Raw genomic sequence first — 6,000 nt, 5'->3', positions numbered from 1 at the left:
CTTACGTGCTTGTGTTTTCTTGAAGCAATTTGTTCCATATAACAAAGCCGGTCTAACAGCAATCCTATAATTCCCTTTTTAGTTGGGAACCTCCTATCGCACAAAACCCCCGTAGCTGCTCTTCACCTACACCAACCCACTTGAATGTGGTGTGTTACGTCACTATCCATCTCCCCATTACTTTGTACAAAGGATCCTAGATATTTGAACTTAGTAGCTTGGGGAACCACTTCACCTCCGATGGTGATCTGAGAGTCCCTGACGTCTCCAGCTCCAGCCCCACTGAAATCACAATGTAGATACTCGGTCTTCGAGTGACTAATCCTTAGTCCTTTGTCCTCTAGCGCTGCACGCCATTCTTCTAACCTTGCATTAAGGCTATGTTTAGTTTCAGCAACTAACACAATGTCATCTGCAAAAAGCATTCACCACGGGACCGTCTCTTGAATCGAATTTGATAACTCATCCATGACGATCGCAAATAGAAAAGGGCTCAACGCTGACCCCTGGTGGAGTCCTACTTCCACGGGGAAGAAATCAGCATCTCCTACAGGCGCTCTCACAGTAGTTTTTGTCCGATCATACATATCTCTGATTATATCTATGTACCTCCCAGGGACCCCTCTACTTTCTAAACTATCCCAGATCAGTCTACGAGGAACATTATCATATGCATTTTCAAGATCAATGAAGATCATATGTAGATCCCGCTTTTTCTCCCTATACTTTTCCATAATCTCCTTAAGATGTGGATTGCTTTCATAGTTGATCTCCCAGGAATGAAGCCAAATTGGTTTACCGTAACTTGGGTTTCTATTCTAATTCTTGTCTCGATTACTCTTTCCCATAATTTCATAGTATGACTTAGCAACTTAATCCCTCTATAGTTCCCACAACATTGGGCGTCTCCTTTGTTCTTGTATATTGGCACTATGAAACTACTTTTCCACTAATCTGGCATTTTTCTTGATTTGAAGATAAGGTTGAACAGAGTAGTTAGCCATCGGACTCCTTTATCTCCCAAACATTTCCACGCCTTAATCGGTACATTGTCTATACCCACTGCCTTAGCCCTTCCCATCTTCCTAAGAGCTGTCCTCACTTCACCCTATGTGATACTTCGACAGTAACAATTATTCTATTGTATCCCTTGAGTAGTGTTGTTGATGTTTCGTTGTTGATAAGTTCTCTCTCCGTTGAACAGATTGTGGAAATAGGTTTGCCATCTCAACTTAATGTCAGTATCCTTGTGTAGAACTCGTCCATCCTCTCTTTTTATAAACTTCACCATTCCTAGGTCATGTCTCTTACGCTCCCTAGCTTTGACAATCTTAAACATAGCATGCCCCCCCCCTTTGTTTCTAAACTTTCATACACAGGTAAATCCATGTTCTTCATCGTCAACTTTGTATCCATTAACAAAGCATCAATACCCAGAAAAGTGAAGCATAAGTTAATGCAAAAGCATGGGTGGCTTCCATTTTACTGAACTCAACCAAATTTCTACCAACAATAGATCCTATATGCAACTAAAATGATTCAGGTGAATAACGCAATCGCCTTATTTTTCTTCGCAATTCTCATAATATTGCACTAAAAGCATAACATAGTTCAGAATAGGACTATAAACCCATAAACATCCTAACCGCCATGCACTATCATTTCCTCTCTATGATTATCCGAACATATTATAACCAAAAGAAACAATTGCAATCAAATGTAATGTACTTTTACTTCCTTTTCATATAACCTAAATGAAGACAAAACTGGTGCGGACTCTAAATACTCCAAAAGTTGAGTACCAATTCCTGCATATGATCATTTAATTTATTATGTGAGAATATTCAACAGCATTCTTGTAAGGCCCCGAACCCCGGGAATTTTGCCCAAAACCAACATAATTATCTTTAAATAAAAATTTTAAAAATAAATGTTTAATAATAAATCTTCAAATCCCGTATGCCCTTCACCGTCCAAGTAGCTTCGTGCACGTCCAACCGATAAGACATCCTCTTCCTAATCTGAAACTAACACTAACATGCACACAAAGTCAGCTTAAGCTGAGTGAGTTCAAGTTTTAAATAAGTAACAAAAAAGTCTTAATAATCATTCCAACGGTTTTAAAACTGTAAACGGAATTACATCAGTTAGGTCATCACATTCAATAAATAATCATCCTTACGCATAAACATCTCTATACGTACATTCCTATATATATATATGAATATATATATATATATATATAACATTCAATAATAACATTTAGGGTCGAGCAAACGCACAACCCAAACACGTAACATTCAGCGCATGCAAACACAAAGTAGGCATACGCAACATTCAGTAGTCGAGACGACTACAACATTCGCCAAATACTGGCCATTCTAATATATATATATATATATATATATACATACACACGTTCTTTAACATTCCAAGGCCTACCAATACTAGCAAGCCTATGTAAAATCGTTTAAAACATTTCATCAAGCAAAATCGCTTAGGTGTGCATGCTAGCCCAAAACTTAAAAAGAGTTAAACAGGGCATCAAGAACTCACCTGACACAAGAGGCGGATTCACCACGAGCTATAGAATCCCTAAGAAATCCCAAACACTCAAACACCTAAGTGGCATCTTAGGTACCAGTCTCTAAGTCTTCCTGGACACCTAGCCAAGAATCTTTTGATGACGACATCAATTTCGTAGTACTGTAGTTCAGCTGCACACCATGTATGCATTTCTACAATTCTTTTACGCCATTGTAATGGGGGAATGTCATCAAAGGTGAACTTTATGTTGGAGTCCGATCTTGGGGTGTTTGGTTTGTTCAGGGTTTCTGTCTGTGAAGCGGCATCTTCAACATCTGAATCGATATCGTTTATGACTGTGGTTTCTTGTTCATTCATGAACAAGTGCTCGAATGCTTCACTTGGGTTGGGTATTTCTTCATCCTCTGACTTGTCAGATTCATTGTCGGAGGTAACAATCATGTTGGAGGCAATGCATGGCAGTACTCTTGGAGAGTCTCTTTTGGCTAGGTTTTGTAGTAGGGTTGTGATGGGGTCTTCTTTTGGGATCGGCAGATCCTTTGGAGCAACTGATGAGGCCATCATCATGGGTGTGTTTTCTGAATGTTTCTTTGGCTTTTGATGATGAAGGTTTGCTGGAAGAGGTACTCGTGGTTCTGGGTGGGGATCTTCTTTGTGGCCTGCTTCTTTGGTTAGACCATAGGCTTAGTGATGGTGAGGATTGTGATAATGGAGCCTTGGCTAAAGGTTGTGGGTCAAAGCTAGGTTTTGCAAACGGGGAGGTTGGTAATCTGCATTGATCATCAACCATTGTTGAGACCTTCTGTTGCTTGTGTTGTCTTTCAAGGTATGCTAGCTGAGCCTTGAGAAACTTCATCTCTGACTCCTTGTGGGAGAGAGTCATTGATGCCTGCATCGCATGAGTGTTACTAACCATTTTCATCAGCTCTTGGTGGAGGTTTAGAATCTTTGTTTTAACTTCATAGATGATGTTTTCTATGCCTTGAAGTCTGTTGACCAGGACCTTTTGGGTTCTGCTGAAGTTGTCCTGTTGAGCTAGGATGGTTGTGAGAACTTTATTCTGGGCAACAACATTTTCACTTTGCCAGTTTAAAGTTGCTTCTGCCATAGTGGTGGGGTTTGAGGGACCACTTGGTGTCATGATGGAAGAGTTTTGTATCTTCCATGAGTGTTTGGCTTTCTGGTCAGGTTTCTCAAACGGGGTTAATGGTGGGAATTCTGCTTGGTAGTCTAATGATGAGAAGGACGCGTTATTCATTGATGTTGATTCCAACGCCATGCCAACCTGCACATATGTTCCAAAACAGTTATCCAAAGAAGAGTTGATAAAGCTGCTACCAGAAAAATGGATAACAAATTATGAACAAATCCACCAAACCCCTGTTTAGACAACCACAACCCCAGAGTTTGTCAAGCATCAAGATGGAATGGTTGAGATAAAGTTCTCAAGCCAAGAACGAAGAAACATATTCCCAACAATAAACATGATGCGAACCATACCACCACCTACAAAAACTCAACACACGGGACACGTTTGTTATGATGTATGCAACTGTCCATCCTGCGTAGAAAAAGCTTTCAGAGTTGAGTATAACGAAGAAAAACCAAAAAAAAAGAAGAACTCCCAATGCTCTCTAAAGAAAAGGTATGAAGATGGAGACCCCAACGTTGGTCTACTAGGTGAACTATCAGGCAAGTTTGACTACTGTGTCCTTTATGGTAGCTCAACGCAGAGGCGAAATTCAAAACCAGAACCCTGCAAACCATCACCTCCCCCAAGCATGCCTCCTAGCAATCTAGAAAGTTGTTTTGTAATCACCCCATCCACCTCATAATCAGATTACCAAGCAGAATTCCCACCATTAACCCCGTTTGAGAAACCTGACCAGAAAGCCAAACACTTATGGAAGATACAAAACTCTTCCATTATGACACCAAGTGGTCCCTCAAACCCCACCACTGTAGCAGAAGCAACTTTAAACTGGCAAAGTGAAAATGTTGTTGCCCAGAATAAAGTTCTCACAACCATCCTAGCTCAACAGGACAACTTCAGCAGAACCCAAAAGGTCCTGGTCAACAGACTTCAAGGCATAGAAAACATCATCTATAAAGTTAAAACAAAGATTCTAAACCTCCACCAAGAGCTGATGGAAATGGTTAGTAACACTTCTGCGATGCATGCATCAATGACTCTCTCCCATAAGGAGTCAGAGATGAAGTTTCTCAAGGCTCAGCTAGCAGACCTTGAAAGACAACACAAGCAACAGAAGGTCTCAACAATGGTTGATGATCAATGGAGATTACCAACCTCCCCGTTTGCAAAACCTAGATTTGACCCACAACCTTTAGCCAAGGCTCCATTCTCACAATCCTCACCATCACTAAGCCTATGGTCTAACCAAAGAAGCAGGCCACAAAGAAGATCCCCACCCAGAACCACGGGTACCTCTTCCAGCAAACCTTCATCATCAAAAGCCAAAGAAACATTCAGAAAACACACCCATGATGATGGCCTCATTAGTTGCTCCAGAGGATCTGCCAATCCCAAAAGAAGACCCCATCACAACCCTACTACAAAACCTAGCCAAAAGAGACTCTCCAAGAGTACTGCCATGCATTGCCTCCAACATGATTGTTACCTCTGACAATGAATCTGACAAGTCAGAGGATGAAGAAATACCCAACCCAAGTGAAGCATTCGAGCACTTGTTCATGAATGAACAAGAAACCACAGTCATAAACGATATCGATTCAGATGTTGAAGATGCCGCTTCACAGACAGAAACCCTGAACAAACCAAACACCCCAAGATCGGACTCCAACATAAAGTTCACCTTTGATGACATTCCCCCATCACAATGGCGTGAAAGAATTGTGATGCCGTCATCAAAAGATTCTTGGCCAGGTGTCAAGGAAGACTTAGGAGACTGGTACCTAAGTCTTGGTGAATACAGACAAATACAGCTGCAACATCTCCGATCACTAGAAGAACTTATACACGTGATACATAATGAATTCATTGGGAATACCCTTGATCATAAGGTTCACGCACGTGATGAATTCTTAAAGATGAAGTGCTGTTCGTTCCACCCAAAACATCTCGAAAAGCATTATAACCGTATGTCTGAACGGTTTTACTGTCTAAATGGTGTAGACGACGCCATTCTCAAGCAGATATTCCTACAGTCTTTTCTAGAATCCATGTGCAACGAAGCATTTAGAACTCTAGAAAGCAGGAACGTGACATGCGCACAAGCGTTGCTAAGAGAGCTATACCAGCTTATTACAAACGCTCTTGCTAAGCTTTGTAATCAGATCAGATTCCTAAGTGACTATGAAAAGACGAGCAGTCGTCTTGGCTCAGCATGCAATGATAGTCATCTAAAGATCAAGTGCAAAGATGAGTCGTCCTACAGCTGTTCGAAAAAATCCCACTTCCCGAAGAGACACAAC

Source organism: Bidens hawaiensis, unplaced genomic scaffold, assembly GCF_021521415.1.
Source record: "Bidens hawaiensis isolate Kalapana, Puna unplaced genomic scaffold, B.hawaiensis_p1.1 tig00000904_1, whole genome shotgun sequence".
Lineage (NCBI taxonomy): Eukaryota > Viridiplantae > Streptophyta > Magnoliopsida > Asterales > Asteraceae > Bidens > Bidens hawaiensis.
This window is presented reverse-complemented; position numbering follows the sequence as displayed.